Source organism: Corylus avellana, chromosome 3, assembly GCF_965113065.1.
Source record: "Corylus avellana chromosome 3, dhCorAvel1.hap1.2, whole genome shotgun sequence".
Classification (NCBI taxonomy): domain Eukaryota; kingdom Viridiplantae; phylum Streptophyta; class Magnoliopsida; order Fagales; family Betulaceae; genus Corylus; species Corylus avellana.
The window spans coordinates 16,251,291-16,273,545 of record NC_142492.1 but is presented as its reverse complement, the minus strand read 5'-3'; the positions used below and the strand labels follow the sequence as shown (position 1 = coordinate 16,273,545).

The window sequence follows — 22,255 nt, the reverse complement described above, 5'->3', positions numbered from 1 at the left end:
AATTTAGTCCATATCCCAGGTAAATTCTTTCTATGTTATAGACACATTGGGGACAATGTATAATTTAAGTTTTGGGGTATTGGAGACACTTTACACACACTTTGTCCCAATTTTATGTTATTTTTATTTTTTGTGAAAAGAAAAAAAATTGTCCTAGTTTCATTATGTTCATATTTTTGTTGTTTGTTAAAAAGAAAAAAAAAAAAAAATCATGCATGTTCATGTTGTCTTAAAATTTTGGTTGATTTTAAACTTGTGATTTGATTTCATTGGTGAGCTTAAAATTTTGAACACATGATTTGATAATTGAGTTTTTCAGTTTGGTTACTTGCTTAGGATAGTTGAGAATTCACATATTTAATCTAATCTTACATAAGCACATTAGCACATAATTTGTGGGGTATGACATGAAGTCTGATGTGTGTATTTCTGTCTTGGGTGAAACTAGATGATTTATTAGATAGATACTTTGGCATATATATATGTGATAAAAAGAAGAAAAAAAAAAAAAAAACGATCATTGATAATCTTTTCACTAAGTAACTAGACCTCTTGCCTCAAAGCATTGAATGTTCACGTCAAAGGGTAGAAAATTTTGATTTGGTTAATGTGATGGTTAGTTTGGTTTCGTAGCCTTTTTGACTCGAGTTAGTAAGTCCTAGGGGAGTCTCTACACCTCATGCCCTAAAACCATCTGGTTTGGGAGTCATTGTCTTAACACTCGTTACATGGGTCAATTAGAAAGCTTAAAGGAACCAAACATTGCACAACCAGACAAAGAAAATATATATATATATATGCCATTATTGTTCCTTCTAATATGGATTTTAGTGAATTTTGAGATATTGGGACATTGCACATTGGAAATAATTGAAAGCTTCATATTTATGTGCTAGTTCACCTTAACACTGTTTCGAACTTCTGATGCCTTAGCAAGTCTTTCATAAGTGATTAAATTTTAAAATTGCGATTCATTGTGAAGATGGAGTTTATCCTTTTAAGCTTGCTAATGAATGAAAACCATGGTTTTGAATGATACTTTAATTTTTTGAATAACATGAACTCTTGCATGATGTATGTGGGTAACAATTCTGGAAAACCCTCACGAGACTTCACTCGTCCTCTAGGGAATTCCTAGGGGTTTAAAAGACTTGTTGCATATACTAAATGCAATCGTACATCCCACGAAAGATGGATTTTTTTTTTTTTCAATTTTTTCATTTATTTTTTAGTTTTGTATTGCTAAGGGACTAACAATATGTAAGTTCGGAGGTGTGTTAAGTGCTAAAATATTCATATTTTAGCCCTTAATTTACATTTGTTAATCCTTTAGTTTTAATTAATTTTTGCCATTTTGGATATTTTATGTGCCTTCTTTGTTTTTGTAGGTTGTTGGAAAAAAATGAAGCAATTCCAGAAGTTTTGGGCATAAAGAGCTATTTTGGGAAAATTGGAGGCTCTAGTAGTGTGATCGATCGCAGGGGAGCTACGATCGAGCCCACTACAGGCGAAGACCAAGGCAAGCGCAAGACGTGTGCTCGTGCGCACAAATAGCAACCTCAATCGTACCTCCGATCGAACGCCCAGCACAGAGGATTGATCGCGGTCCTGCGATTGATTGCACACAGGCTGCGATCGAGCGCACCTTTGTGTGAGGAGCAAACTAGCCGCCAGCCTTGTTATGGAAATTATTTCTTTTTGGGTTTTGAGGCTTATGCGAACTAGGGCTCAAACCCTACTTTTTTTAGGGTTTCTAGAGTATCCCTAAGACTTATAAATAGATCCTTAAACCTCTAGAATAGACAGACAATTTTCCAAGGAGAAGAATTGGAGCTCTTCAATTTCAAGCTTTGGGTTTATTCTTTTCCTTTCTATTTTATTTTATGAAGATGTTTAACATCAAACTTATGTGTAACTAACTTACTCAGTAGAGCTAGATTGAAGCCTTAATTATGTTTAGTTAATATTTCAATATTGGCGCCTTTATGATGATCATGTTGTGATATTTAACTTGATTAATTCCTGTTTTCATGAATTCCTCATATGTGTTTGCCTGATCAACATATGCATGTGGTATAGACTAGTTAGTTAAATCAATTTGGATGACCAAGTCCTGGGTTTCATAAAAATAACAAAAGAATTCCACACCGGGTTCTTGGGTTAATCAACATGGAAAATCGGGAGTATACACCCATGCCACAGGTTCCGTGTGTTTGTCGATTTTCATAAAATCATGCTTTCTTAAAGAATAACTTAGTATACACCCATGTTAAATCCTTTAAGAAAGTAAGGAGTTAGAGTATACACCCATGCCTAACTCGTTACTTAGGAAAATTTATAGCCTAAGGAGTATACACCCATGCCCTTAGGTTGACAGACATTAGATATACATAACATGATCAAAGCATTGGCATATTGTTATATTATCTAAATATAATTAGTGGTGGATATCAAAGCCCTACCTTTTATTATTATCAATTCAAAATCAATCTTTGTTTTGTTTTACTTATGGAATTTATTTTAAGCAATATTTAGCAATCCTCGTGGGAATGATCCCGTACTTACATCATATACTACTGTGTTGACCTTGTGCACTTGCGGGTAAAACGTACAATTATTTGCCTATTAATTTAGGTAGATATTTGCACAACATTAATATCATTTAAACCTTCATAAAAAGCTTGTACCTGATCATCTTGAAGCATGTTGTGATGTGGACAGTTAAGAAGCAACGTATTGAAGTGGTCCCACGCGTCAAAGGAAAGATCTCCATCTCTTTGTTGGAACGATTGAAGCTCCTTTCTAAGCTGCCTTGTCTTTTGAGTGGGGAAGAACTTCTTTAGGAACTTGCTGGACAGCTCTTCCCAAGTATGAATGGAGTCTGCAGGCAAGGAATTATACCACAACTTGTCATTGTCTTTCAAGGAAAAAGGGAATAAGGCTAACCTAAGTCTATCTGGACTTAGGCCTTCAATGTGCTGAAGCTTGCAGAGATCAAAGAACTCCCTGAGGTGCAAGTTTGGATCCTTCGTAGCTGTGCCTCTGAAGTAAGTCAGGGCATTGATTATTTGTGGGGATATGTAGTAATTGCCTTCCACCTCCGTTTGATAGCCTATGCATGATGGCTGGTTGGGGTTTTTCAGGATGAAAGACTACTTCATGGGTCATCGCACTGGCAGTGGGTTTTCTAGTAGCTCATCCATTGTTTGCCCAACTTCTTCTTCTTCTTCTGTGTCGGAGTTGTCTCTATGCCCTTGTCGAATGGTCTGCTCAATTTCTGGATCAAGTGGATAGATGGTTGAGGCTTGAGATCGACAACCTTGCATAAGAAGATTTTTCCCTTGTAGTCATAGTAGCTTCAGTACTACTGTTCGGAAGGCCTTTGGAACTGCGCTCGATCGCAGGTTAGTGCGAATGATTGCACTGCGCTCGATCACTCTTGGTCTACGCTCAATTGCAGTAACAGAATGCCGGATGCCGCAAAACTGAAACAGAGCAGAAATAGAGAAGTAAATGGAAAATGAAAATATTTTTGCTTTTTGATAAAAACAGAATTAAAATTAAAATAACCAAACTAAAGGAAAATAATTCTAAACAAAATTTAAAAAATCCCTCGCAATGGCGCCAAAAACTTGTTGTGCCGAATACCCACCTAAACTAATACGCAAATACTTGGTACGTTTTACTCGCAAGTGCACAAGATCAAAAGATTGTATAGCAGGCAAATACGAGATCATACCCACGAGGATTGGTAAATTATGTTTAGAAATAATTTTCTATTTAATTAAACAGATAAAATTCAATTGTCATGGTTGAATTTAATATAAAGAAGTAAAATAAAAGATAAACTAAAACTAAAAAGGATTAGGGTTTTGATATCCACTACTAATCAGACTAATTAAGATAACAATATGCCAATGCGCCAATCATACTGGTATATTTAATGTTTGCCAACCTAAGGGCATGGGTGTATACTCTTTAAGCTATAGATTTCCCTAATCAACGAATTAGGCATGGGTGTATACTCTAATTCTTTTATTTCATAAAGGATTTAGCATGGGTATATACTAAGTTGTTCTTTAAGAAAGCATAAATGTATAGAAATCGACAAACACACGGTACCTAGGGCATGGGTGTATACTCCTGGTTTTCCTTGTTGATTAACCGAAGAACCCGGTGTGGATTGTTATGTGCCAAAATATTCATATTTTAGCCCTTACCTTATATTTCTTAACTCCTTAATTTTGATCAATTTATGTCATTTTAGTTCTTTTATGTGTTTTCTTTGATTTTGTGGGCCCTTGGAAGAAAATGAAGCAATCTCGGAAGTTTTGGGATTAAAGAGTCATTTAGAGAAAAAATTAAGGGTCTGGTAGTTCGATCGATTGCAATTAAGCTGCGATTGAGTGCACTATAGGCAAAGACCACGAGCGCAAGGCATATGCTCGTGTGCACCAGAGGCAGCCTCGATCGAACCTGCGATCGAGCGCCAACACGAAGGATCGATCGCATACTTGCGATCGATCGCACACGGGCTGTGATCGAGCGCAGCAGTGCATGAGGAGCAAGCCAGCCGCATGCATTGATATGGAAAGTGTGATTTTTAGGGTTTTGTAACTTTGTGCGAACTGGGGCTCAAACCCTACGACTTTTAAGGTTTCTAGAGTATTCCTAAGGCTTATAAATAGACCCTCAAACCTCTAGAATAGAGAGACAATTTCCAAGGAGAAGAATTGGAGCTCTTCAAGTTCAAGTTTTGGGTTTAGTGTTTTTCCTTTTTATTTTATTTTATGAAGATGTTTAACATCAAACTCATGTGTAACTAATTTACTTAGTAGGGCTAGATTGAAGCCCTAGTTATGTTTAGTTAATATTCAATATTGGCGCCTTTGTGATGATCATGTTGTGATATTTAGCTTGATTAATTCTTGCTTTCATGAATTCTTCATATGTGTTTGCCTGATCAACATATGCATGTGGTATGAACTAGTTAGTTAAATCAATTTGGATGACCGAGTCCTGTGTTTAATAAAAGCAAGAAAAGAAATCCATGCCGGATTCTTGGCTTGATCAACATGAGGAACCAGGAGTAGACACTCATGCCCTAGGCTTCACGTGTTTGTCGATTTCCACAAATTCATACTTTCTTAAAGAACAACATAGCAGATACCCATGCTAAATCCTTGAAGAAAGAAAAGAATTAGAGCAGACACCGATGCCTAATTCGTTGCTTAGGAAAATTAATAGCATAAGGAGTAGACACCCATACCCTTAAGTTGACAAACATTAAGTATGCATGACAAGATCAAAGCATTGGCATATTGTTGTATTATCTAAAAATAATTAGTGGTGGATATCAAAGCCCTACCTTTTATTATTATCAAATCAAAATCAATCTTTGTTTTGTTTTACTAAAGGAATTTATTTTAAGCAAAGCTTTGCAATTCTCGTGGGAATGATCTCGTACTTGCATCATATACTACTATGTTGACCTTGTGCACTTGCGAGTAAAACGTACAATTATTTGCCTATTAATTTTGGTAGATATTTGCACAACAAGTTTTTGGCGCCGTTGCCGGGGATTGTTTGATTTCGTTTGGAATTTTTTTTTTAATTTTTCTGTTTTTCTAGTTTTTTCCACAGTTCCTGTTCTGCCTCTAGAGGTGCGCTTGAGCGCCCAATCAGGGCGATCGAGCGCACCTCACGGTGCGATCAATCACACATCCAGAGAGCAGCACAGTTACTGCAATAGTTATAGATCTGATTTTTTTTTCTTTTATTTCATGCAGGGTCATTTGAGTCTGCATATTAGTAAGTTTTCTTTTTAAATTTTGTTTTTATTTTCCCTTTTAATTTTAACTTTTTGTTACTTTATTTTCACACATGTGGGGAGGCATTTTGACACCCCATGGACCATCTTCTTTATGCCATGACCCTTATCACCATGTTAGAAAATGTCTTATAATGAGACAAATTTCTAACAAATTTAATGGGCATAAGAACACATCGTTCTCTAGACCAGGGAACAGCCGCTATTTTGATTCTTGCAATCCATCATGGAGCCAACAGTCCAATCTCTCATGGTAAGCTCAAGCTCCCGGAATTCATGCTCCACAATCTCATGGACTGCAACATCACTTATATCAGCAATTCTATGATCATGCATATTCCTCTCAATCAGCTTCACAACAGCAATATCAAGCTAAACCACCTCCTCTTGAGTTTTCTAAAACTACATTAGCTATGATTAGTGCAGGAATTGAGGAGACGAAGAACTCTCATTTGAAATCAGTTAAAAGGATGGAGGCCCACTGTACACAAGGAGTAGATTTTCTCAAAAGGAAAGAGCCCCAAAGTCAGTCAGTTACCACTTGATAAGCGCTGAATGTTGCACATTTAAGCCACTTAATTTACATATGTTAATTACTTAGCATTGTTATTTGTTTGATTTTTGTTTTGTTTTTGTGTTTCAGGTTTCATTGGGCAAATCATTGGAAATTGGGCTTAAAAGGAAAAAGCTGGAGGCATTCTAGACTTAGGATCGAGCGCAGAAGCTCCTGAGATCAAGTGCGCCGGTGCTCGAGTGCCTACGGCTTAGGATCGAGTACACGTCTGCACTCACGCGCACATCAACTAAGCTCGAGCGCACATCCTTCGGATCGAGCGCACACAGGCGTACAGTGCATGGCAAGAATCCTTTTCCTAGCTTGGAATTGGTTTTCAGTCTCCCAATTGGACTGGGAGACTGACCTCCAGTTTTCCTAGGGTTTTTAGGGTTCTCCTAATCCCTATAAATAGGGCTCTAAACATTGTAAACAGACACACCGCTTCCTAGAGCTAAAAATAAGAAAATTATCTTAGGAGCTTAGAAGATCATGAGCGGTTAAACCAATTGTAGGGTATTGATGTAACCCTTTCCAAGCACAATGGTTTAATTGTATTTAATTTCTAGTTTTTCAATTTATGCATGTTGATTGTATAACTCTAAGAATTGCTACAATTGATTTCTGTTCTCATATTACATGTAATTGTTCTTAATTTCCAACTCAGTATTAGTAAAATTCTTATCTTGTCTTAGAAAGTATTTTATTGTTATTGAACTCAAATCCTTTTTATTTTATGTGATTATAAAAATGATGGCTATACAATGGTTCTTAATTGACATGCAATCAATAGGGTTACATAAACTATACCTAGGAAAGACGGATCGTACTACACCCTAATTTAGTGTAATTTAGGTAGACGATCTGTGCCAACTGAAGATGGGTTATACTATTCCATTGATTGTATGAAACTTATTAATGAATTAAATAATTCATACTTAGGGACGACGGGTCGTACCGCATCTTAGTGGTTAGGAGGACGATCTGTGCTAACCGAGGATGAATTATTTTTATTCTTCAATAATGTGTTTTCTTGTTTAAGTTATAACTTACATAGAATGAATTGCTAGAATTAAATATGGCTAACCATTGATGTGCGGATAGTGGTGAAGTCAATACCCTACTCTCTCTCTCATATATTTACTCTCTTTATTTTCGTTTATTTCATGCACTTTGAATTGACACAAACAAATCAAATCTCTTTTGAATTAAGTTAATTTTAATATTTCAAATTTTGATAATAAAACCCCTGCAGTCCTTGAGATTCGACACCCTCAATATCGCCCTATCCTACTGGATTCGTCCTATTACAAGTGGTAATTTTATAATTAATATTTTTGGTCACAAAAATACCACATCAATTTTTGGCGCCATTGCCGGGGACTGCTTAACGGTTTCATTATCTAACTTTAAGAATTAATTTTAGCTTAATAATCTATTTTTCTATTTTACGTTGCTAACTTTAATTCTGTTTTTGTGTTTTGTTCTTATTTTTTTTAGCATTCTCAAACAGGTCCGTAGCTGCCATCTCTATGAGTTCGATCAAGAGCAGATCACATGCGATCGAGTGCAGGGACGCACTCCAGCAGGAATCAGGCCATCAGCGCTCGAGCCCTCCACTCCTGCGCTCACACCCATCTGCGGCAGTACGCTCGAGCACACCCTGCCATGTGATCGAGCGCACCAGTAGCAGCCTGCATCCAAAATCCCAGCGCATCTAAAGGCCGTTTGTGAGCTTTAATTTTTTGTTTTAGTTTAGTTTTTTTTTTTACTTTCTTTTTGTTTTTATGCTAGGTCGCCATTCTGTCTTTTCCATTAATTCCTTGCGACCTTGAACTTGAACGCACTCTTAAACAAATTAGATTCGAAAGCACTCTTAGACAAATTAGATCTGAAAGGACTCCTAATTTGCTAGGAGAGCGTCTCGCTGAGACCATGGGCGAAGCTAATTACATGGCTTTGAGTGATCATGATGCGAACCTCAATCGACTTGCTTTGAGACCCAACAACAATATTGGAATACGGACCCAAGAAAGCTAAAATGCAGATTTTGGATAGAAAACCCCAACCCAACGTTTACAAATGAAACGCGAACCAAAGGTATAACGAAACAACCCTCGACCCAACGTTTATAAATGAAACGCGAACCAAAGGTATAAAGAAATGACCATCGACCCAACGTTTATATATGAAACGCGAACCGAAGGTATATAAATTTGAACGCCACAAGGAATAATCCTTGATAAGTTCACAAGTTCCTTGAAGAACCGATAAAAGACGCAAGCCTCACATTTTTTCTAATTTTCATTCATGATCTTCTCATTACAATGAGTGCATGCTATTTATAGAGCATGGCTAAAAATAAGAGTACCTGCCTAGTATGGAAAGGAAATTAAATTGGTTTCCAACATTGGAAACTAAATAAAGTAAAAAAGGGCTAACTAATAAAAACCTAAAATTAAGGTTGATTTAAGTCAATCAACCAATTAATTGGCATGTAATTTGGCAAGTCAATCATCCAATTAATTGGTATGTAATTGGAAAGTCAATCAGCCATAATCAACCATTAATTCACGCCATTGCTAAGGAAATTATGCGCAATCAGCTCCATCAATAGCTTTGATCAAATTTATTACGCCTTCATCTCCCTTTGGGCCAAGCTTGGAATGCCCCATTTTAGAATCAGCCCAAATCTCTTGAATCAGCCCATTAAGTGCTTCTTTGACCTTCTTGGATCTTGCTCTAGTAATAGGCCCAACTGAAACATGCAATGGATCCTTTAATGGTGCTTGTTGCTTCTCATCATTCCCCCTTTCTTCAAAATGATTCGTCCTCGAATCATCACCTATATCAAAAGGAAGAGGGCAATTGTTTTGTTTTGTTTTTTTTTTTTTTTTTTTTTTTTTGACGTCTCTTTTTTTCTTTTTGTTTTGTTTTTGTTTTTTTTTTTTGTTTTCTGACGTCTCCTTCTTTTCTTTTCTTTTTTGTACTTGGTGCACGACGCAAAACAACAAGAAGGAATAATGAATACAAACAGAACAAGATAGGATGATAATAATAAACAACAGATAGAAAGGATAGGAAACCTGATTTTAGAGCTTGTGCTCTGATACCAAATGATGCGAACCTCAATCGACTTGCTTTGAGACCCAACAACAATATTGGAATACGGACCCAAGAAAGCTAAAATGCAGATTTTTGGATAGAAAACCCCAACCCAACGTTTACAAATGAAACGCGATGCGAACCTCAATCGACTTGCTTTGAGACCCAACAACAATATTGGAATACGGACCCAAGAAAGCTAAAATGCAGATTTTGGATAGAAAACCCCAACCCAACGTTTACAAATGAAACGCGAACCAAAGGTATAACGAAACAACCCTCGACCCAACGTTTATAAATGAAACGCGAACCAAAGGTATAAAGAAATGACCATCGACCCAACGTTTATATATGAAACGCGAACCGAAGGTATATAAATTTGAACGCCACAAGGAATAATCCTTGATAAGTTCACAAGTTCCTTGAAGAACCGATAAAAGACGCAAGCCTCACATTTTTTCTAATTTTCATTCATGATCTTCTCATTACAATGAGTGCATGCTATTTATAGAGCATGGCTGAAAATAAGAGTACCTGCCTAGTATGGAAAGGAAATTAAATTGGTTTACAACATTGGAAACTAAATAAAGTAAAAAAGGGCTAACTAATAAAAGCCTAAAATTAAGGTTGATTTAAGTCAATCAACCAATTAATTGGCATGTAATTTGGCAACTGAATCATCCAATTAATTGGTATATAATTTGATAGTCAATCAGCCATAATCAACCATTAATCCATGCCATTGCTAAGGAAATTTTGTGCAATCTGCTCCATGAATAGCTTGGATCAAATTTATTATGCCTTCATCTCCCTTTGGGCCAAGCTCGGAATGCCCCATTTTAGAATCAGCCCAAATCTCTTGAATCAGCCCCATTAAGTGCTTCTTTGATTTCTTGCATCTTGCTCTTAATATAGGCCCAACTGGAACATCCAATGGATTTTTTAATGGTGCTTGTTGATTCTCATCATTCCCCTTCTCTTCAAAGGATTCGTCCTCGAATCATCAGCTACATCAAAAGGAAGAGGGCAATTTTTATTTTTATTTTTTTTTTCTTTTTGACGTCTCCTTTTTTTTTTTTTTTTTGTTGGACGTCTCCCTTCTTTTTTTCTTTTTTCTTTTTTTTTTTTTGAACTTGGTGCACGATTTTAACTTAGTGCACGATGTAAAATACCAAGAAGGAATAATGAATACAAACAGAACAAGATAGGATGATAACAATAAACAAAAGATAAAAACAAAAGGATAGGAAACCTGATTTTAGAGCCTGTGCTCTGATACCAAATGATGCGCAATCAGCTCCATCAATAGCTTTGATCAAATTTATTACGCCTTCATCTCCCTTTGGGCCAAGCTTGGAATGCCCCATTTTAGAATCAGCCCAAATCTCTTGAATCAGCCCATTAAGTGCTTCTTTGACCTTCTTGGATCTTGCTCTAGTAATAGGCCCAACTGAAACATGCAATGGATCCTTTAATGGTACCGGTGCTACTTGTGCCTAAGAAGGATGGAACTTGGCGAATGTGTGTCGATTGCAGAGCTATCAACAACATTACGGTAAAGTATAGACATCCCATTCCTAGGCTTTGATACCAAATGATGCGAACCTCAATCGACACGCTTTGAGACCCAACAAACAATATTGGAAATTAACCCAAGAAAGCTAAAATCAGATGTTTAGATAGAAAACCCCGACCCAACGTTTATAAATGAAACGCGAACCAAAGGTATAAAAAGTAACAACCTTCGACCCAACGTTTATAAACGAAACGCAAACCGAAGGTATAGGTTTGAACGCCACAAGGAAGAATCCTTGATAAGTTCACAAGTTCTCTGAAGAACTAATAGAAGAAGCAAAGCTCACTTTTTGTATTTTTCATTGATGATCCCCTCATTACAATGAGTGCATGCTATTTATAGAGCATGGCTGAAAATAAGAGTACCTACCTAGTATGGAAAGGAAATTAAATTGGTTTACAACATTGGAAACTAAATAAAGTAAAAAAAAGGGCTAACTAATAAAAGCCTAAAATTAAGGTTGATTTAAGTCAATCAACCAATTAATTGGCATGTAATTTGGCATGTGAATCATCCAATTAATTGGTATATAATTTGATAGTCAATCAGCCATAATCAACCATTAATCCATGCCATTGTTAAGGAAATTTTGTGCAATCTGCTCCATGAATAGCTTGGATCAAATTTATTATGCCTTCATCTCCCTTTGGGCCAAGCTTGGAATGCCCCATTTTAGAATCAGCCCAAATCTCTTGAATCAGCCCATTAAGTGCTTCGTTGATTTCTTGCATCTAACTCTTAATATAGGCCCAACTGGAACATCCAAAGGATTCTTTAATGGTGCTTGTTGATTCTCATCAGATCATTATCTCCCTACCACTTACACTACCCTCACATGTGTCCAGTTGTCAGAGATTACGGCAGTCCACTATGAGATTAAGCCTAGCACTATACAAAGTTTACCTTCCTTCCTAGGGCTTAGCACTAAAAACCCTTATGACTTTCTCAGTGATTTCGAAGCAATTTATTCTACCATTAAAATGACAGAATTTAGTGAGGATGCCCTAAGGATGCATCTTTTTCCCTTCTCCCTCAAGGAAAAAGCCAAACATTAGTTCCAGTCCTTATCACCAGACTCTATCACTTCTTAAGATAATTGCAACAAGAATTTCTTAAGAAGTATTTTCCCATAGGAATGACCAATGACACTAGGAGAGCTATCACTAGCTTCTCCCAATATGTGGGAGAAGATTTCCATGAGACTTGGGATAGGCTGAAGGACTTAGATCATGCCCACACCACGCTGCCCCAAAATGGCAGCTAGTCCAGAGTTTCTATGATGGTTTGACCGAGTCCAATAGAAAAATGGTGGATGCATCATGTGGGGGAACTTTCATGTTAAAAAGCGAAGATGAAGCATGGGCTATGTTTGAAAATTTGAGTAACAATTCTCTTCAATAGGTTTCCACCAGACGAAGGGCACCAGCACCTAAAGCACTCAAGATAGAGACTTTGTATGAAGCAGGCCATTCCCAAAACATGGCTAACCAAGTAGTTGAGGCTATCACCAAGAAGCTAGACCAATGGATGATTGCTGGTTTTGCTCCTAATGCTACTCACACGCACACACTACCTGAACCATGTTCATTCTGTTCCAGTCCTACGCATCATGTAAATAACTGCCCTGTTACTACAAATTATACTGATATTGCTAATGAGCAGGTTAATGCAGCTTTCTCCAGACCGGGTAATGATCCGTACTCCAATTCCTACAACCCCGGGTGGAGAAATCATCCAAATTTCTCATCGAAGAATCCAAATTCGGGCAACTCAGCCCCAGGGCCACACAATCAAGCTCAATCCAACAGGCAACCCTATCAACCTCATTCCACTTACCAGCCTCCACAGCAGCAATACCATGCCGCAGATTCTAATTTTGAAGATCGGGTGCTCAAAATGATGAGTGAGCTGGCAGGCGAGATAAAGCAAACGGTCAAATCTCAAGAGGAAATAGTAAACTCACACTCCCAATCCATTGCCAAGCTAGAAGCTCAAGTCAGACAACTTCCCAACACCCTCAATAGAAGAGACGAAGGAAAGCTTCCGGGTCAGCCGGTGGTAAATCCTAAGGGGATCTACATGGTAGGTGAGGGCACTTCATACCATCAGCAAGTTCAAGCCATCACCACCTTGAGAAGCGGAAGAACAGTTGACAATCATGTGGAGGAGAAGAAGGATGAGCACACGAAGATTGCACAAAATCTGCAGAATGATAAATGCAAGCAAGTAGGCAATGAGGCTTCGTCATCAGTAGCTCCCACTCCAGAGATTCCATATGAGCCACGGGCCCCCTTCCCAGAACATCTCAAGGCACCATCCCACTTTGGGAAACAAGAAGAGAAAATACAAGGAATGATGGAGATGTTCAAATATGTAAAAATCAATCTCCCACTTCTTGATGCCATCACACAAGTGCCTACCTATGCCAAGTTCCTTAAAGACTTATGTACTCAAAAGGGAAAGACCAAAAATAACATCCCCAAGAATGTCCTTCTGACTGAGCAAGTGAGTTCCCTGATTAAGCACAACACTCCTCCAAAGTTCAAGGACCCCGGGGCCCCTACAATTTCATGCATCATCGAAAAAAGGGAAATTGATAAGGCACTCTTAGATCTGGGAGCTGGTGTGAATTTACTTCCCTATTCAGTATATCAACAACTCGGCCTATGGGAGCTGAAGCCCACCATAGTGATTCTGCAACTAGCTGATCGGTCGATTAAGAAGCCTAGAGGGATTGTAGAAGATGTGATCATCCAGGTGGATAAATTTTTCTTCCCAGTCGACTTTATAGTGCTTGATACCGAGCTTGTGCCTAATCCTGATAAGCTGGTTCCTGTCATCCTTGGGTGCCCTTTCTTAGCCACAGCAAATGCATGTATCAATTGTCGAATTGGAGTCATGGAGATATCATTTGGCAATATGAAGGTTCGGTTGAATATCTTTACTGCATTTCAGCATGCTCCTGATCAAAATGAGTGTTTCTTTTTGAACAGCATTGAAGAATATGTAGAAGATTCACTACCCAGTCTCCTAACAAAGGATCCAATGGAAGCCTGCTTGAATTACTTCGACTTTGAAGAGTTCAATACTGACCAATACATCAAAGAGGTCCATGATTTACTAGAAATAGCCACAAGTGCAGATTTCCATCCCTAGAGAGTAGTAAAGGAACCCCTACCTGTGACATCGAGCACTCCTCCTGTTCCTTCTCTACTGTCTCCACCGAAACTTTAGTTGAATCCTCTGCCAGCAAAGCTCAAGTATGCATTTCTTGGATCTAACAATACTCTGCCGGTCATCATTGCGTCAGACCTTCAAAAGGACCAAGAGGATAGTCTGCTAGCAGTGTTAAAGGAATATAAAGAAGCCATTGGATGGACCGTGGCAGATTTGAAAGGTATCGACCCCTCTATCTGTATGCACCGGATCCATTTGGAAGAAGATGTTCTACCCTCCCATGAGGCACAGCGCCTGTTGAATCCCAACATGAAAGAGGTAGTGATGAAAGAGGTAGTCAAGTTATTTGATGCAGGCATCATCTACCCTATCTCAGATAGCAATTGGGTGAACCCCACTCAAGTGGTTCCAAAGAAATCCGGCATCACTGTCGTTGAGAATTCTGCTGGAGAGTTGGTTCCACAGCGCATGACCACGGGATGGCATGTTTGCATCGACTACCGAAAGCTCAATTCCCATACTCGGAAGGATCACTTCCCGCTCCCATTCATTGATCAAATTTTGGAGCGTCTTGCTGGCCAAAGCTACTATTGCTTCCTAGACAGCTATTCTGGGTATAATCAGGTTGCAATTGATCCCCAAGACCAAGAGAAGACAACGTTCACATGTCCATTCAACACCTTTGCTTACCGACGCATGCCCTTCAGCTTATGCAATGCACCTGCCACATTAAAGAGATATATGATGTCTATCTTCTCTGACATGGTGGAGAAATTTTTGGAGGTATTTATGGATGACTTTTCTGTTTTTGGATCTTCTTTTGATAAATGTATCCATAATCTTTCACTTGTGCTTCAACACTGTAAAGAAACTAACCTGATTCTAAGTTGGGAGAAGAGCCACTTCATGGTGCAAGAAGGTATAGTTTTGGGCCATATAGTGTCCAAAAAAGGTATTGTGGTGGACCGGGCTAAAGTTGAGCTAATTGAAAATCTACCGCCGCCCACTTCAGTGAAGCAGATCCGTTCTTTCCTAGGGCATGCCAGCTTCTATCGCCGTTTCATCAAGGACTTCAGTAAAATTGCAAGTCCCTTATGTAACTTGCTTGCTAAAGACGCCCCTTTTCACTTTGATGAAGCATGTCACGAGGCATTCCAGAAGCTCCGGTCTCTGTTATTTTTTGCCCCCATCATGCAGCCTCCTGACTGGTCTTTGCCCTTTGAAATCATGTGTGATGCGTCTGACTATGCTGTGGGTGCAGTTTTGAGACAATGGGTAGGCAAGCTTCCTCATGTCATTTATTATGCTAGCAAGACTCTAATGGATGCTCAAGTCAATTACACAACCACCAAGAAAGAATTGCTAGCTATGGTCTTTGCTCTGGATAAATTCCGCTTATATCTTCAAGGATCAAAGGTTATCATTTTTTCTGATCATGCTGCTCTGTGACATTTGCTGGCCAAGAAGGAAACAAAGCCACGATTGATCCGCTGGATACTACTTCTCCAATAATTTGATATTGAGATTCGGGACAAGAAGGGTACTGAGAATGTTGTTGCCGACCATCTGTCACGAATTTTATTTGAAACACCCCAGCCGGTTCCTGTTCATGACTCTTTCCCAGATGAGCAACAATTTGAAATCACTCCAAGAAATCCCCCATGGTATGCCAATATTGTCAATTATCTAGCTACAGGATGGATTCCTTCTCATTGGTCTAAGCAAGATAAGGATCGCTTCTTCAATCAAGTTCGATTCTATTTTTGGGACGATCCGAAGTTGTTCAAGTATTGTGCTGATCAGATCATACGCTGCTGTGCCCCTGAGAGTGAATTTTCTAGCATTCTCACTTTTTGTCAGTCTCTAGCTTGTGGAGGACATTTCAGTGCCAAGAAGACAGCAGCCAAAGTTCTACAATGCGGATTCACAAGGCCTACCTTGTTCAAAGATGCTTATGAATTTTGCCGAGCTTGTGAGAGATGTCAACGCCTAGGAGCTATGTCTCGGAGGGACATAATGCCACTGAACCCCATCCTCCTTGTCGAGATTTTTGATGTCTGGGTATTGACTTCATGGGACCCTTTGCACCGTCTTGTGGGTATGAGTACATTTTGGAATGAGTGGATTATGTCTCTAAGTGGGTAGAAGCCATTGCAACAAAAACCAATGATCACAAGGTTGTGGTGAAGTTCCTCCAAGCCAACATTTTCAGCAGATTTGGTACTCCTCAGGCTATCATCAGTGATGGAGGTAGACACTTTTGCAACTGGTTTTTCAAAGCCTTGCTTCTCAAGTACTCCGTCACACATAAGGTAGCCACTCCGTACCATCCTCAAACAAGTGGCCAAGTGAAAGTTTCTAACCGGGAGATTAAGCATATTCTGGAGAAGACAGTTAGGCCAGACCGAAAGGATTGGTCCTTGTGCCTCAATGATGAATTATGGGCCTACCGCACAACTTACAAAACTGCCATTGGAATGTCTCCCTATAGGCTCGTATATGGCAAGGCGTGTCACCTCCCTGTGGAATTAGAACACAAGGCTCTGTGGGCAATTAAGCAATTCAATTTCGACATGCAAGTAGCTGGCCCCCACCTGAAACTTCAGTTGACAGAGTTGGAGGAGCTGCGGCGAGATGCATATGATAGTGCTCGCCTTTATAAGGAGCGGACTAAGGTTTTCCATGACAAACATATCCTGCCCAAGACATTTGTGCCTGACCAAAAAGTATGGCTCTTCAATTCCAAACTTCGGCTTTTCCCTGGGAAGCTCCGCTCCAGATAGGACGGTCCATTCATAGTCACCTCGGTGCCGCCCCATGGCGCCATCGCATTGCAGGACCCAAAGGATGGCACTCTATTCAAGGTCAACGGTCAAAGGTTGAAGCCCTGCATCTAGAACTTTGAGCCAGGTACAAACGTGGAATCCGTCCATTTGACGGATCCCGTCTATTTTTTTGATTGAGACACTGGCACCCTAGGCTCGAGCGCATCCACTGTGCTCTCGATCCTAGAACACGGGCCTGCGCTCGAGCCCACCCCGAGTGGGATCGAGCGCAGAAGCTCAACACTAACACACACTTGCACAAATGCGCTCGAGCGCACCATCAGGAGCGCTCAAGCGTACCCCCGCCCATCCATTCCCCCTCTGCGCAAGTGCGATTGAGCGCACTCTAGTGCCCACTCAAGCGCACTCGTTCAGTGGTCTCACATGACTTTTTTAGGTCACGATCCCCTTTCTTTCCCCCATTTCCCCCCCAAGCGCCGAATACCCCAAGCACCCAACTACCCCAGCACCCCATCACCGCCACACTGCCCTCACCCACCACTGAATCTCCACCACCACCAATCACCACCCCATCACCGCCGCACTCCACTGCGACTGCCGAGACACCCAACCCCGCCACCACATTCCCTTTTTCCCCCTCCCCGTCCACTCTTCTCTCCCCCATTCCCCCTTCCCCAAAATCCCCACCGTGCCCAATTTTCTTTCATTTTTTTTTTTTGTGGAAATAGCAGTCCGTGGGTGCTCCACCACACACGGACTGCTCTATGTTGTGTTTTCTTCTTTTTGCAGGGGGTTGGGCGGCCAAGTAAAGTGGTTCTCTACCACTTCCCTTTTGAGGTGCCCACTAGATGTTCGACAAAAAGCCTCAACGAAGCAACATCATGCTTCAGGCCCCCACTTCCACCTCCCGGTCTTCCCCTGCTCGGGATACCACCCCCAAAGCCCCATCCTAGTCGTTACCACGCCGTGGGAAGCAACGGAAGCTTATCTTGGAAATATCGTTTGCCATTGACACCATCTTCCAAAGTCTCCAAGCAACAAAGTGGGCGGTCAAAGAATGCAAACACCGCGGCCTCACAGCGCTGTTCCAGCCAATCAGCCCTGTTGCTTACCAAGGGCCTGGTCCGCGAATTTTATGCCCATCTCACATTTGATTGTACTCGGCCAGGCATCCTCTCTTCATCGGTGGCGGGCATGGACGTTGAGCTGACCACCGACGACATTGCTACTGCTTTGCAATGTTCTCATGCTTGCTCGTCTGATATTTTGGCTCAGGATGGCTCCTCTCAGTACTCAGACCTACCGTCCAATCTTACACTGCAATATATTGTGGACGACATCTGCCGCGGCCATTATCCCGATGATCTCCACAACTGTACAAGCAAAGTCTTGCTGCCTTCCTGACTTTGGTTCATGGATTTCATTTTGCTGCGGAATATGTCCCTTTGGACACAAAACTTAGCAGCGCGGGCCCTTCCTCGCGGCCCTCTATGCCTTTCAGAGAGGCTTTTGGATTTCCATCCCCCAGCTCATTTGGGATCAGATACACAAGTTTTGGGACGGGGCGATTGTGCGGTGCACTTACGGTTCATCTTCATGGGGACTTCCCTTCCCTTTTCTCCTCACCCATATCCTTCAGACCCGAGGCATTGAGGGTACACTCGCTGATGGTCCTATTTCTACTCACCCTCAGTTCGGACTGATCCAATGGAACTAGAGTTGTTCCCACATGCCGAGACGACGTCGGGAGTCCACAGCAGCTGAGGTCATCAGGGAGGCCTTTGGGCCTATACACAATGAGCCACCTGCAGCTGAGTCGGTAGACAGAGAGGGAGCGACTGGTTGTACTTGTTCTCCCATGAATCCCATTAAAGGGTACCTAGTCGAAACAATCTTTTCCTACCTGAGGTTCATCTTCTTGAATTCAAACTAGTATAGGATGTCTGTTGAGCTCCTGTTGTCCACCAAAATAAGATGGATGTTGTGATTTGCCGCAGTTAATGTGACTACCAAGGCGTTTGTGTGTGGGAGCAATACGCCTGAATAATCGTTGTCGGAGAATCCGATCACCATTGAGTTTCTCCTGGACTGTTTCATCGGTCTCTATATGGCATATATCTCATGAGAGCTTAATTGGCGAGCATATGCCTTCCTTGCCCTCCTTGATTCGCCTCCTCCCATGAATCCACCTATGATGGTATGAATCTCCGGGGCAGTTGCTCAATTTGGAGGTTCTCGGGCATAGCGCGCATGCTCCCTCCTTGGTTCATTCCACCTTCCTCATTCTCCTCAAGGATATCTGCTTCGTCCTCTGTGATTCTCCTCCAGACTTCCACTTCTATCCTGTTCCGGTTGTTGGTAATACCGTGGGTTTCAGTAACTCATCTCTCAGACGTAGTTTTCTTTGTTGGCTACTGCTCCTCTCTGATTACCCAAAAAAGGGACTAGCTTGTTGTTTTTGATAAACTTCTCAATGAGAAATCTTAGCATTATACAACCCTCTGTGTTGTGACTGTTTGCCTCATGGAACTCCCAGTATTGGTCTTGGTGTTGAGACGATGGAGCTCCCACTACTCTTGGGGGTTTCTAGTATTCCGGGACTTTTTTGATTTCCATTAAGACCTCTAAAATGTTGGCATTAAGCAGAGTGAAGTTGTAGTCATTGAACCTCTTCTTGAAAGGTTTTGTCTCATCTATCTTTCGGTGTTCCTTCCTTTTCTTGTCTTCAAACTTCTTAGGCAATTTCCGAGCTGATCTCATTGCCTTCAAAGTTTCTTCTTCGTTAACAAGTCTTACAAATTGTCGGGCTGTCTCCGTGCGAGTTTTCTCATCACCGGCTCCTCGGGAAAGATACCTTGGTAGATGGCAAAAAATATCACCCCATCAATGGGGTCTTCCACCTTCAATTTCTCTAGATTAAACCGGATCATAAACTCTTTCAGGCTTTCTCCTTCCTGTTGATGGAGTGTTAGGAGATATCCAAAAGGCTTCTTCCTCTCTCGAGACCCCAAGAATTGGGTTAAGAAGATTTGCGCGAGATCTTCGAAGGTACTTATGGAGTTGGGCATCAAGCCCCGGAACCATTCTCTGGCATTCCCTAGGAGAGTCATGGGGAAGGCTCTGAACACTATTTCATAAGGCATGGCGTGGAGCGCTAGGTGCATCCGATAATTCTCCAAGTGTTTGGTTGGATCCCTGACTCCACTATAGCTCGGAATCTGGGGAACTTTGAATTTGTTAGGGAGTTGATGGTCAGTCACCTGCTTGGTGAATGGCATTTCTGTGCCAGCGAAAAGCTTGCTGACTACGGCGGCTTTGTGTTTCTCCTTTCGCTCCATAGCGGCACATCTCATTGCTAATTCCGCCAAGCCTTCGATGACCTCATTTTGCGGATTAACCATCGGTTGATTCTGCTGGCCAGCCGAAGGTTGACCTTTTTCAGGTTCCACCATTTTTCTTGAGTTTTCCCTCCGGTTATTGTCTTGGTGATCGTTTCCATGCTGGCGATGGCGGCTTTCACCTTGGTGACTGCGACCATCAGAATGATGGCTGTGATTGCCCTGATCCTCCAAATGCTCATTCTGATTGACTTCGGATTGAGAGTGTGCGGAGAAACAAAGGCGAAGTTCTTCATTCTGCTGGACCAGAAGCGCTATTTTAGCTTCCAAAGTTGCAATGCACTCCCTATCCCCTCCATTCTAGGGTGCTAGCGGTGATCATTGATTGATCTGAATTGCTGACTCCTCACGGCAAGCTTGACTTCCGGACCTTGTGTTCACCATAATCACCGATTTTTTATTTTATAAGAACGAAAAAGATGTCGTTCCCACAAACGGCGCCAAACTGTTGGTACAATTTCCAGTTTAGTGAGCCCAAGAGTAGTTTGGTAATTTTGCGTGCTACGTCTCCTTGACCCTACGGAGAAAGAACAATCGTTAAGAGAACACACCAGGTGGTTTTTGGCGGATTCGCCTCCGATGGTAAAGTTAGTTCCTGCCTGAGTTCTGTATAGAGTTTAGTATGAGAATGAATCAAGTACCTATCCTCTTGTTCCGTGTGTCCTTTATAGGCAGACTTTATTAATGTAATGATAATGACTAAGTGGAGGATCTAGGATCCGGGTGTAACGGATGGGGAATTTAATATTCTTGCTCCATGACCATTATGGTTAATGTGAAACTGCTCCTCTCATTAGCATGATCCGAGGATGGCGCTTAACGGCCAGCATAATTGGTATGATTCCAGGAATGGTGCATAATTGCCGGTGTGATTAATATGATTCCGAGAGTGTACTGTAACCGTCCAAATAATCAATAAGTATCTGTTAGCATAATCGATGCGCATCCATTCTGTAACTGTCATATCCAAATAACAAGTAAAGCTGGTGTCGATATTATCGGTTCAGTAGATGCTGTAGGCCTGGTATTCTCGGCAGCACACCGTCAGAGTCCCTGTAAAGCGACGTCATATCTATACTTCCCATATTGGATTAGTAGGCCCGTAATGATATATTGGGCTTTTCCTTGAGTTCTTGGGTCTTGGGCCCATGGTTCAAATGCCAAATTTATGTGTAACAATTTTTAATTTTTCCAAAGCTCAAATTAAAATAAATAAAAAATAAAAAATAAAAAAAAAAAGGTTGAAGGTGTGGTGGCCGATCACCAAAATGGCTGGCCCACCCATAGCAAGCACTGGGGGTGGCTCACTGCAACCACCCCTGGAGCCCTTCGCGGCCACCCACATGATTTTTGTTTTTTATTTTTATTTTGAAGTGTGAGATTTTTTTTTTTTTTAATAAAAAGTATTTTTGAAAAACCTTATCCATTCCCTTAGGAATAAAGGAATAGTTATTCATGTATGTAAGCGATTAATAATTCTCATAGGAATAACTATTCATAAGAATAAACCCTTACCAAACAAAAGAATGACTCTATTTTAAGGGTCTATTATGCAAATCAAACGGGCAACCTTTTTTTTTTTTTTTGAGTGGAAATGAGCGAAACTATTATTAGAAAATAACTTGAGCCCAATGCTCAACAGAGATGATATAAAAAATACAATGGAAACATCTTCAATAAGACCATGTTCCACGCAAAGAGATAAGGCTTCCCTCGCTAGACAATGGGCTACACTATTTAAATGACGTCTAACATGATTAATCTTTCAATTTTGCAGGCCATTTAATACCCCGCGAGCCTCCTCGATAATATGTCCATAACGACTCTAGT

The 22,255-nt window shown here is 40.7% G+C and overlaps 1 pseudogene; it reads right to left on the bottom strand.

The window, feature by feature from the left end:
- Nucleotides 1–18,621: 18,621 nt before the first annotated feature.
- LOC148586858 (uncharacterized) lies at nucleotides 18,622–20,479 on the bottom strand (annotated as a pseudogene).
- Between the last annotated feature and the right edge of the window lie 1,776 nt (nucleotides 20,480–22,255).